Raw genomic sequence first — 13,583 nt, forward strand, 5'->3', positions numbered from 1 at the left:
TAGTCCTACTTTGTGGAAAATTAAGAATGACACCTGTAAAACCAACAACACTGCTGTCGAGTTGATTAGACTCATAGCAATCCCTCCTTGGGTTTCTGAGGCGGTATCTCTACGGAAGTAGATTGCCCAGTCTTCCTTCCAAGGAGTGGCTGGTGGGTTTGAACTGCCAGCCTTCTGGTTAGCAGTCAAATGCCAGGAACTAAAGCTATAAAATCATGATTGACTTAGATACCCAAAGGTGGGATATCTAAGAGTGAGGACTTATCAGTGATAGGTGGTAACATACGTGGAATTATATTATTGGTTAAGGGTACATAATTGCAAGCCCATAAGCTCTTCAGTTTATTACAGGATGCTCATAGGACATTGACAGGACAAATTTTTCTGGAACCTGCTATTAAAATTGCTTTCTTAATCATAGCTATTCTGGAGGTCCATTGTAAAGATGTATAGATAATACTATGCATTGAGACCCTTCAGGCATAAGCTATTGCATCTGTTTGACCATATCTTGCATCTTGCATCTGTTTGACCATAGAGGAAAGACTTCTGGGAATAGATTGTTGTATCCTGCACCTGACAGACTTCAGAGAAAATAAAGTCTCCTTTAGGGTATTTAGTTAGGTCCGCATCAAGGTTACAGAAACTACTATTAGAAAAGGAAATTTTAAAATTCAACATAGATTTTAGATGTATGTCAAGAATTTAAAATGGAGTTAAGACTGCTTTCAGACTGCTCTATTTATACACACCAAATCCTTCTGATTTTAGACTTTCATACATTTTCGGAGAGGCATTGTATTTTGAAATTACTCAGAAGCTGTGATGCTTCATGCTACATGCTACTGTTTGATAGAGGATTATACTAGATAATACAATGGTTACTAGACATAATAGGATGCTGATACGGTAAAAACAAATTTCAGATATTTATCAGTATACTTTCCATTCACACTTTCTTTTCCAGGTATTTGTGCACAGACATCACACTTGCAGTCTCATTTATCCCTATTCATACCAGTTGACATTCTCTTTTTGACTGAAGTCCTGTTTGGTGTTTAGTTTTACATCATTCTTCTGAATTGTGTCATGTCTAGAATTATTTATATTTTTACTTTTATGAACTAAAACCATTTTTTGAGTTTGGATTACATAGTTCACAATAATAATGGAATTTCTGTGGAAAATCATAATTAATCTTACCTTTTGAATTTATGTTGGTGATGAACCACTTGGTAGACTGACAGGGTCCGCTGCTGGTCTGCAGACATGTTTTAAGAACATTGGACTAGGTTGTTCCAGGAGCAGTTACTAAAAGAGCCGCAGGTTTGATTATCACACAAGAAGTAACAGGTTTGACTGGTAAAAGCTAAAAGTTAAAATGAAAGGAGCAGTACTACTGGTTGGTGATGACGCTGTAAACCAATGTCTTTTCCACACCAGGCCAAGGAGAGGAAAAGTAATAGAACAAGGAGTAAAGTGAACTTTGTAACAGGAATAACGTACAGTAGAGAATAAAGATGATTATTACAAAGGATTGAAAAGAAACACCAACTAGGGTGGAACAGTTGTATGAAAATGTTAAATGAACCAGCAAATCAAGTATTATTTACTTAAGGAATCTCAGGAAAAGGAACAGCTGGTCCTACACTGAAGGTGAAGTAATGAGCTAAACGATAGTACCATCAATTTTGTGTCATATGTAAAGATTCAATGTACCAGAGCTAGTGTTTCAAAGAACCCATCCTCCACTATGTGTACCAGATTTTCTGTAAAGAATGGCATAATAGATAGTCAAATAGCATCTGTTCATACTGCCAGTTGTTCTGTATAGAAAATTTAGAGTATTCAGATTTGATGTGTTTTAGTTGGTTCTCAACTGACTGTACTTCAGAATCACATTGGAAGTTTAAAAATCTAGAATGCATTGTTGTTGTTGTTGTTAAGTGCCGTCGAATCGTTTCCGATTCATAGCGACCCCATGCACAGCAGAACGAAACACTACCCAATCCCGCGCCAGCCCCACAATCCCTGCTATACCCGAGCCCATCATCGCAGCCACTATATCAATCCATCTCCCTGAAGGCCTCCCCCTCTTTCGTCGACCCTCCACCCTACCAAGCATGACATCCTTCTCCAGGGAATGCTCCCTTCTTAACAACATGACCAAAATAGGTGAGACGAAGTCTGGCCATTCTTGCTTCCAAGGAGCATTCTGGCTGCACTTCCTTCAGGACAGATCTGTTAGTTCTTGTAGCAGTCCACGGTACTTTCAGCATTCTTCGCCAGCACCACAACTCAAAAGCATCAACTCTTCTTCGGTCTTCCCTATTCATTGTCCAGCTCTCACATGTATACCAGGCGATTGGAAATACCATGGCTTGTGTCTTTTAGTTATCTATTACTGTATAACAAATTACTCCAAAACTTAAATGCTTAAAAAACAGACATTTATTATCTTACAATTTCTGAGGTATGGTTTGACAGGGTACTCACAAGGGTATAGATAACATTTTGGCCAGGGTTGCAGACATCTCAAAGCTCCACTGGGGAAGAACTATTGCTGGGCTCCCTACAGGTATCTGTTTGACAGGCCCCAGGTACTTGCAGGCTGTTGGACTGAGGGCCTCAGTTGCTTGTTGGCTGTTGACCAAAGGCCTCCCTTTGTTCTTTGCCATGTGGGTCTTTGTGTAGAGCAGCTCAGAATAAGGCAAAAGAGGGTGAGCAAGGTAGAGGCCAGAGTCTTTGTAACCTAATTTTGGAAGTGACATCCAGTCAGTTTTGCTGTTCTGTTCATTTGATGCACCTTGCTAGGTCCAGCCCACTAAAAGAGAAAGAATTATACAAGAGCATGAATATACCAGGAGGCAGGGATAATTGTAGGCTATCTTTGAAGGCTGTCTACCACAATAAACATTTTCATGAATGAGTGAATGAATGAAGCAGTGGAGAGAAATTTGGCGAAAATGTCTTGTACTAGTTAGTCTTCCATAAATGTAGGTTGTAAAATAGGAAAGGAACCTTAAAAGAGAAAATTAATCACTGGATAAGACTCATTTTAGTTAAAAATTGGTAAATTTTGATCAGCAAGTACACTTTATCAGTTCATATTGTAAAGGAAAAGCTTGGAAAATGTAAGAACTGTTTTTTGCAGACTCTAAGTCAAATAGCATCTGTTCATACTGCCAGTTGTTCTGTATAGAAAATTTAGAGTATTCAGATTTGATGTGTTTTAGTCGGTTCTCAGTTAACTGACTGTACTTCAGAATCACATTGGAAGTTTAAAAATCAAATCATAAAAGGATACCTGTACCCTAGCCTAGGCTAAATAAATGATTCACTAAACGTGAGGTGCAGACAAGAGTATTTTTTTCAAAAACTCCTTCTCCTTAGATGATTCCAATGTGTAAGTCAGGGTTAGGAACTACTGATTTAAGTGACTCTTACTGAAAGATCAGAACATGTCCCTTTCACTGGTTTAGTGCAAATTGAAAAGGCAAATAATTTTATAAGCAAATTTTCATTCAGAAGTATTTATTCAGTTCATTTGTTATTAAGTGGGGGGAGGAGGGTAAGAAAACAAATATAAGTAGCTTAATATGGAGAAAAGCTAAACTTCATGATATAGTTATGTGTGTGTTTTCTGTGATTATCTGTCACAGTCTACTCATGCTGTAAGGTTTCAGAGTGGGGAGAGACAAACATAGAGTAGAGAAGATAAGGGGGGCTATTTGGAAAAGATGGAATCTGAGGAGTATTAGGAAAGCCCAGGGTGAAATACAGTTACTTGCATTATATAACAGAGCCTGATCCTGGGCTCTGAATGTGAGAGGTTTGACAGTTTAGCTAGCCATTTGGTCTTGAATTCTGTAAGCCAGTGGCTGCACTATAGGAGCAATTGAGTTCTTGGAAATTCATTCAGTTAATCTGAGTGGGGCCCAAGTATTGTAATTTTTCAGATTGCCCGTAATACTAATATGCAGCCAACGCTGAAAACAACCATTATATTCACATAAAATCCCTTGAAATTTTTGAGTAGAAGAATTTAATATTCACCCATCCATTCAAAAACCATTTAATAAATTTGTTTTATACTACTACCATAGGCACTGGGCAAAGAGTGGTGAACAAAATAAAGTAGGAAAAAGTCCCTGTTTACTTTCATAGGCATGGTAAGGAACTTATATTCTGTTCTGGTGGTGGAAGACAGATGATAAACTCATATGATGTGGCAGGTAGAGATAAGTACTTTGAAGAAAATAGAACATAGGAAAAGGGTCAGAATAGTGGGCAGAGTGAGGAGTAGAATTGGGGCAGGGAGTACTTTTTTATGTCATGTAAGGAAAGACTTTGTTGACAATTGGCATTTGAACAGAGACCTGTAAGAAGTGAAGGAGTGAATAGGCAGAAGGATAGCCAGGGAGACCCCAGGCAGGAGTCCAGCAATAAGGCTGGAAGAGTGGTTTCCAGAGGGGTGAGTATGAGAGAGAGATGTTAAATCATGTAGGGACTAAAAACCAAGCCACACTCAACTGCCATCGAGTTGATTCCAACTCATAGTGACCCCCTTTGGGTTTCTGAGGTAGTAAATCTTCATGCAAGTAGATTGCCCAGTTTTCCATCTGCAGAGCAGCTGGTGAGTTTGAATCACCAACCTTCTGGTTAGTGGTTAGATGCCTTAGAGTAAAAATTCTTGAGTGCCTTAAAGTGTAGTTGCCATGAGTATGACAAGGAAAGGAGATTGGTGGAAAGAGGAATCCATTGGATGGTTTTACGCAGAGAAGTGATATAATTTGATGTACATTTGAAAGAATCACACTGGCTACTTTGTAGGAGAATAGTCTATAGCAGAGCAGTTGAGGAATTGCAGATACTAGTTAGAAGGATATCACCAGGTAGTATTAGTGAAGATAGTGAGAAATCATGTAATTCTAGATGTATTTTGAAAATAGAATGGAACGGATTTGCTGGTAAATTAGATGTGATGTGAGAGAAAGAGGAAAATGTACACAGCAGTGTTTGGTCTGAATGGAGTGCTACTTACTGAGATAAGAAGACTGTTGAAGTTTTCCTAAGATACAGATGACAGAGGCTCATACTAGTATATCCACAATAGTGCATCACCATTAACACCAAACACCAGACTGCAGATAAACACATATACATCTGAGATCAGATGGGGGTCAGTGAACAGGATTATACTGTAGACCATGGATAGATTCAGTACAGGCTAATCTTGCACAGATACGAGTGATACAAAATACCCACAATCCTTACAGAAATGACAGAAGACAGATGTAGAGCAATCTCTCACAGACAGCCAGACCCTGTGGGAGAGAGATCCAATGGGTCTCCCGACTCATGACCATAGTACTGGGGACACCAGACTCAATTGGTAGAACAAAATACATAAAAATCTTGTTCCACAACCTATATTGGTGAGTAGCGACTGGGGTCTTAAAAGCTTTCAAGATGCCCTCTAAGATGCAGTTAATGGTCTCTTATCGTCAGAAGCAAAGAAGAGTGCAAAAAACCAAAGGCATTTGGAAGCAATCAGCCCTAGGACATGATGAACCTTGAGGTGAGAGGAACTAGATGGTGACCGGCTACCAATGCCAACCATCGGAAAAGGATCAAAACTGGAGATCCTGGATAGAGTGGGAGGAAGAACGTGGAATAAAATCCAAAAACACAATAATGACTAAAGTTACTGGTCGGACGGACTCAGATGAGACCCCCAATACTATGGCCCTGGGATGCACTTCGGGCCTGGAGTAAAGCTCACTCCCAGGGGCTGGGTCTTAGCCCAATAGTAAATAAGACGTACACGCAGTCGACTTAACCCAGGGTGATGCATCCACATACTCTATGGAGATGCATCCCTTGGAGTGATCAACCACAGGGCACTAGAGGGGCAACGTTTGCATGGAGGAAATGCAGGACACACAGGAGTGCACAACTGTGAAGGGTGTGGGGGTGGTTACTGGGAAGGAAGGGGAGGAGAGTGAGTTAGGGTTGGGGGTGGTAATTGGTGAGTGAAACCAAATGTACACGAAATATTGAATGTAAAACAAACTCTGCTCTGTAAACTTGCACCTAAAGCACAATTGGAAAAAAAAAAAAAAAAGAAGAACGGATGATTGGGAGAAGGGAGGTATAGTGTTAAACGAACTGAGTTAGACATCCAAGTGGAGGCAATTGGTTATAGAAGTTTGGAGTTTAAGGGAGATGTTAGAGCTGGTGACCTAAATTTGGGTACATCAGTGTATGTAGATCAATTCTCAAAAATGAATACATACAAGAGTCAGCTTGACAACTTTCAAAAAGTTTCTGAATCTGTGCCTAGCATCTGCTGATTTTCATTTAATTTGGAAATGAGGTCCAGGCATTCCTGTTGAAATTAAAACATTAATTAGATTTTAGGTTAAACAGTTATTTGTAGACCGTGGCATAGTGTCTTAGGCATTTGACTGCTAACCGGAAGGCTGGCAGTTCAAACTCACTAGCCACTCTGTGGAAGGAAGATTGGACAATCTGCTTTCGTAGTGATACTGCCTCAGAAACCCAAGGAGGGATTGCTGTGAGTTGGATCTGACTCGACAGCAGTGAGTTTGTTTTCTTTTTGGTTTTTATGGAAATATAGTTGACATATAATAAACTGCACATGGTTAAAGTATACAATTTGGTAAGTTTTGATATATGAACACATCTGTAAAACTGTCTCCACAATCAAGAGAGTTTGCACAGACACCACCCTCAGGATTTTCTTTGTGCACCTTTTCAGTTCTATTGATCTGCTTTTTGTATAGATTAATTTGCATTTTCTAGAGTTTTATAAATGGAATCATACAGGATGTACTCTGTTATATGGCTTTAGCATGGCATAATTGTTTTTATATTAATTTGTGGTGTATGTATCAATATAGTTCATTCCTTTTTATTGCTTTGTAGTATTTTAGTTGCAGCAGTATATTGACAAGGAACTTCCAGAAATACAAGCTGGATTCAGAAGAAGACATGGAACGAAGGATATCATTGCTGATGTCAGATGGATCTTGGCTCAAAGCAAAGAATACCAGAGAGATGTTTACTTGTGCTTTATCAACTATGCAGAAGCATTCAGTTGTGTGGATCATAACAAATTATGGATAACATTAAGAAAAATGGGAATTCTGGAACACTTAATTGTACTCACGAGGAACCTGTACATGGACCAAGAGGCTGTTGTTCAGACAGAACAAAGGGTTACTGTATGGTCTAAAGTCAAGAACGGAGTGCATCAGGGTTGTATCCTTTCACCATACTTGTTTAATCTGTGCACCGAGCAAATAATACAGGAAGCTGGACTATATGAAGAAGAATGCAGCATCAGGATTGGAGGAAGATTCATTAACACCCTGCGATATGCAGATGACACAACCTTACTTGCCAAAAGTGAGGATGACTTGAATCATTTGCTGGTGAAGATAAAAGACTAAAGTCTTCAGTACGGATTACACCTCATCATGCAGAAAGCGAAAATGCTCACAGCTGGACCAATAAGCAGCATCACGATAAATGGAGGAAAGATTGAAGTTGTCAAAGATTTCAATTACTTATTCCACAATCAACATCATGGAAGTAGCAGTTAGGAAATCAGATAATATATTGCACCAGGCAGATCGACTGCAAAAGACCTCTTTAAAGTGCTGAAGAGCAAAGATGTTGCTTTGAAGACTAAGGTACACCTCATGCAACCCATGGTATGAAAACATGCATATTGTCTCATATGCATGTGAAAGCTTACAGTGAATAAGGAAGACTGAAGAAGAGTAGATGGTTTTGAGTTGTGGTGTTGGTGAAGAATGCTGAAAATACCATAGACTACCAAAAGAACAAATTTGTCCTGGAAGAAGTACAGCCAGAATGCTTCTTGGAAGCAAGAATAGCCAGACTTCCTCTCACCTACTTTGGTCATTTTGTCAGAAAGGACCATTCCCTGGAAAAGGGTATCATGCTTGGTAACGTGGAAGGTCGGCAAAAAAGGGGAAGGCCCTCAACAAGATGGATTGACACGGTGGCTGCAACGATGAGCACAGTTACAGCAAGAATTGTGAGGCTGGCACAGGACCATGCAGTGTTTTGTTCTCTTGTACATAGGATCACTATGAGTCAGAGCCAACTTGACAGCACCTTAAAACAACAGTATTCCATTGTATAGATGTACCACAATTTCTTTATCCATTCATCACTGGTTGATGACCATTTGGATTGTTTTAATTTTTTGGCTCTTAAAAATATAGCTGCTATGAACATTCATGTACAGGTCTTCGTATGCACATACATTTCCTTCCCTCTGGTTAATGCTAATGTTCAATTTACGGATTTCAGTTTTTAAAATCTATTTTTTTTCTTATGTTAATTTTTACAAATTTCGTTCTGTTTACAAAATTAGCAAAATTTAACTTTTTTTCTGGTCATGTAATTTTTTTAAAAAGCATATCAGGTGAATTCTAATTGGACCCAGGATTGAGAACCATTGTACATGTCATACTTAAAGCCAGGGACTGAATTAAATCACCTAGAACAGTGCTTTTTGAGCTTTAGTGTTGTTGCAAAAACGGCAAGGAGGCCACATGTTCTGACCTCCTCTAATCTCACAAGAGGAAGACAGCAGTAACCCAAGGCCTATTACTGCAAGGCCAAACATGCTGCCTCCCTCCAGCCCTTTCACCAACCGTTCCTCCCAAAGCACTCACCACCTCTCTCCTGGGTTCGATAATTCGCTGCAGTGGCCACACAGAACTCACAGATTACAGGGTTTATTAGGGAAGCACCAGGCTACAACTCAAGTTCAGGAAGAATGTTCAGTCTCTCTCCCAGCCCAACGTCCCTCAGCCAACAGTCTCTTACAGTCTCTTTCCCAGCAGTGCTGGTCCCTCGGTGTCTCACTCAGCAATGCGTGTCTCTTGCGTCTCTTTCCCAGCAGCACGTGTCTCTTTCAGGGGCGCGTGTCTCTTTCAGCAGCACTTCTTCCTCCACCAGCAGTCAGAGAGAGTTCTGCCTCTAGGAGGCCTCCTTTTGAGCCCGGCAGGGTGGTCAAACTAGCCAATCACAGCATCAGAACTCTAAGCACCTGAGAGAGAGTGGGCACCTCCCAGAACATTATATTGTGCCACGCCCAACAGAAATACTCCACTTGGATAACATTTACAATCAGCTCCTCAGTTGCTCATTCCACCACTGAGTTTACAATGACTTATGGGTAGAAAAGCCATGCTAAGTAATTTACTACACTGCAGTTGTAAAGGAGAAATTCATAAAGTCTTTTTGAATTTATGAATTTTATTAAAAAACGAATGATTTAATTTAACTTAGTCTTGCTGAACTAAAGTGTTCTTTTTCTTTTACCCATCTACACGCCTGGGAATCTTGTTTACCCAGCTGCAGGTAACTGCCACTGCCGATCCCCCCCCACCCCACCCCCAGAACTCCTCTTATATGGCTGTTTTAATTTCTAGAAGCCATAAAGAGTGAGAAGTAATTTACCTCTATAGTCAAGCAGGATATAAAAGAAATACTCTAAAGAAGAGAACCTTGACACAGGTGTCTTTTATACAAAGTGGGCCCAAGGGACATTTCTTCATGACAAAGATGTGATACAGAGGATTGATTGAAAGGGTTTGGAGCCAGCCTTATCTAAAGTTTTCCACACCCCTAAAAGTTTTTTGTTTAATGAGCTGTTTGGGGAAAATGAGTATAAGCTGGGTAAACATCCACCAGTGATTTTTTTTTTTTTTTAAATCTCACCTGAAACTGTGACTGTTACTGAAAAACCCTGTAATCAGTTCCTGAAATCAGTGCCTGTGCTCCTCTATATCCAGTTATCCAACAGAAGTCTTTTCCCCACCCCTAACTCATCCTCCTTATGACCTCAACCAAAGACTAACCATTCAAACAACTATATTATAATTTCTTTGTTCCATGGAGTCTTATCTGCCTTAGAAGTTGTTACTTGGAGTCAGTCATCAGTTTTCATTTACGTGGGCTGGTGCCTTCCTGCATCTGGATGTATTCTTTGTTTTTCTGTCTCTGAATCAATCCTCTTAATTTCATTTCTATGGACTGAGTGGGTTTACTTTGCAACAATTTGATTGGAATTCTGAAAGCAGACCTTCCACAGTGGACCTGAGGATTGTGGACTGGAAACTTGGTGAAAATGTAAAAGCCTTTTGTGCTTTCCTTCTGTTTCCCCGAGGTCTTGGACTCTGCCATTTGGAGATAAGCGCTTCATAGAAGGAACCTCCACTCTTTTTGTGTAGAGGTTTTCTGAGGAAGTATTCAGTTCTTTTTTAATGTTCATTTCTTGAACATTTTATTGCAGCTTTGTTAGTAGTTGAAACAGCAGAGCTGTTGTGTTTTCCTTTTCTTTGCTTTAGAAGCACACTAGGCTCTTGTGTCTCTGATTTATGTGCACATTTCCTTGATGAGCTAGGTAATGCCAATTCCAAAGGGTGTTTGGATCCTTCTTTTGGAACCCCCACTGCTTTCATGATAGAACACTATGACTCAGTAGTTTGTTTTATCTGACGCATTGGCATCATCTTCTGCAAGGAAGTCTTGAGAATAAATGCTTTTATGGGGTTCTTTTGAAATGAAAAAATAATAATTGTTTTGTGTGCAGCCAATTAGAATCTAAACTAAACCAAAACTCACTGCCATTGAGTCAGATCTGACTCATAGTGATCCTTCCTTGGGTTTCCGAGGCGGTATCTCTATGGAAGTAGATTCCCCACTCTTCCTTCTGAGGAGTGGGTGGTGGGTTTGAATCGCCAGGCTTCTGGTTAGTAGTCAAATGCCTTAGGCATTACACCACCCAGAATGGAAAGCCTTTCTTCATTAACAAAGGCTCTAAAAGACAGAGTGAAAATTGTTTTGCTTCTCTGTAAGATAACGATGTTTAAACAAGGTGGACTAATAGAGAAATTGCAGTGTTGGGCTAAACCTACAGAGAATCCTCCTGTTTCTGTTGTTCCTGTTGACTCTGCTCCCATTGTGTCACCCCTTCCCCCTGTTCCTTCTCCCTCTGTCACTCCTCTGCTCCCATAGAAGCTACCTCTGTTTAACTGTGTCTACCTCCTCCACCTCCTCTTCTTCTTTCCTAGTCCCAAAATATCCTAATTGAATGTCCTTATCATGCTAAGGACTTTGAACTCAGCAAAGCTAAAGGCAAGCCTTGTATTTAGATGACTTTTAAAATCAAACAACCTGATTTAAAAGGGCAACCCTACAAACAGTGTTTACATCATGGAGTAAGGCAGAACTAAAAGCCATAACTAAGGATTTTCCCAAGCCCAGGGAAGACCCAGGTAAATTTACTGAAGAATTTAGGATCCCCACCTTCACCTACCAGCCATGAATCCCTGATCTTTATCAGTTTACTCAGATTTTATTGGGACCAAGGGAGGCCCAACTGTGTATGACTGAAGCTGGATGGTATGATGATGGGAAGACATTGATCCCCTTCTCAAAGTAATCCCAAGAATATTTCCAAAAAAAATATTGGACCAACATCAAGCTTGTAAACAACAAAAAGTTAAAGTTTATATAATTTCAGAGACAAATTAGGAACAATTTTTCCTTAAACACTCAGGGTTAGATTTAGATAATTTTTTTGTCAACAGTTTGAACCCAGGACTTTCAAAATTAGTCAAATGCCATCATTTAGCTTGAGAAACCTTTATAAACCTTTTGGATACTGTATACAAGTTGGCTCAAACCATTAAGCAGCAGAATCGGCCTGTGGACAAAGGACTGAAAGCCAAACAGGATAAACTGAGCTGTGCAATTTCAACAGTGGCAAACTCCTAAAGTACAGATATCTAACACTGGAACCACAAAAGGAGTAGGTCAGGAAACCCTGTATGTTTTTATTATTAAAAAACCAAAAATACTCAAACTCACTGCCAACAAGTCGATTCTGACCCCATTGGATTTCCAGGGCTGTAAATCTTTACAGAAAGATTTTCATCTTTCTTTCATGGAGAAGTTGGTGGGTTTGAACTGCCAACCTTTTGGTTAGCAACCAGATGCCTTAACCACTGCACCATCATAGATCCTTATTGTTAAAAACCAGAACATTTTGAACAGGAATATACGAAATTCCAGTAGGAGGAGATTGATGGGGCTCCAGGGATAAAATGGGGATTTTTCTGGTGGTGGCTTTAAATAATCAGGAGGAGACTACTCTCTGAATAAATGGAGAAAATAGTAAGTTTTTAATCAATACAGAGCCACTTTGTTAGCTTTAAATCCGATATGTTTGAAAAATCCCTTATCCTGGAGTAATAAAACTTATAAAATCATGGGAATGCCCAATCAGGAGCAAATTCTAACTCATTCTTAGCCAGTTAGTATTTCCTTTAGGACCTATAGAAGATACGCATCCCTTTTTTTGTTAAGCTCAAATATTCCTATTAACCTTCTAGGTCTAGGTAGAGACCTTTTATCTAAATGTAACGTCATCAAGGAGGGGTCACTATGAGTCAGATCCGACTTGATGGCAGTGAGTTTGGAGTTTTGGAACAGGGAGAAATACTTTGGAAATACCTGATGCTTCTCATCCTAAGATGTGATGAACTATGGATAGTGAAGAAACTCTTATTTCCAGGGACTTACTATGCTTTTACAGGAGGGCAAGTCTCACCAAACCACTAACCCCATTCCCAGAATTGTGCAGGCACAAACGCTGCCACCTGCTCCAGAACACTTAGGTGACACTTCACAAAACACCAAGTGCCTCTCTATCCTAGGTTGCCTTTTGACAGAAATGTTATGAACCAAGTCTTCCACGGACATTGGTGGAGTTTTGTCAGTTGAACGCATCAAAATTCAAATAGATCTTTCTAAGCCTTTGCCTAGGGGCCCATAATATCCTATAAAAAAAGGAAGTAAGGGAATAACTAGCCTCAATAATCCAGGATTTTCTAAAGAAAAGACTTACTGTCCCTTGCACTAGCCCATGGAATTACATATTCCTGTTTTCCCTGGGAAGAAATCTGAGAATCAAGGATGGTGGTGTGTTTAAGATTTATGAGCCATTAACCTCATAGTAATCCCTCGCTTCTCCATAGTACCTAACCCCCATTTGATTTTATCTGCTATTCCTCCCTAAACTACTCATTTTATGTTAACAGATTTGTGCAGCATCTTTTTTACTGTCTCTATTCATACAAATAGCCAATACTTCCTTGCTTTTACAGGCACTAACCAACAGTTTGCCTGGACAGTTATTCCTCAAGGTTGTTATACTAAAGGTCCTACCTAACATTGTCAAGTTTTACAATCTTTATACAGTTTTCCAGTGGCTCTGTTTTGCTCCAGTATGTTAATGATCTTTTAGTTTGTTTCCTTTCATTAAACAAGTTTGAAGGGTTGTTGTTGTTGTTAAGTGCCGTCGAGTCGTTTCCGACTCATAGCGACCCCATGCACAGCAGAATGAAACACTGCCCGATCCCGCGCCAGCCCCACGATCCCTACTATACTTGATCCCATCATCGCAGCCACCGTATCAATCCATCTCGTTGAAGGCCTCCCCCTCTTTC

At 39.9% G+C, this 13,583-nt stretch overlaps 1 protein-coding gene across 1 annotated transcript in view; it reads left to right on the forward strand.

Annotated features, from left to right (window-relative positions):
* YAF2 (YY1 associated factor 2) overlaps window positions 1-13,583 on the forward strand; it is a 109,487-nt gene that overhangs the window by 75,584 nt on the left and 20,320 nt on the right. The gene's annotated exons all lie outside the window — the stretch shown is intronic.

The sequence above is a fragment of the Orycteropus afer genome, unplaced genomic scaffold, assembly GCF_000298275.1.
Source record: "Orycteropus afer afer isolate SDZICR_OR568_19922 unplaced genomic scaffold, OryAfe1.0 scaffold00045, whole genome shotgun sequence".
NCBI classification, from domain to species: domain Eukaryota; kingdom Metazoa; phylum Chordata; class Mammalia; order Tubulidentata; family Orycteropodidae; genus Orycteropus; species Orycteropus afer.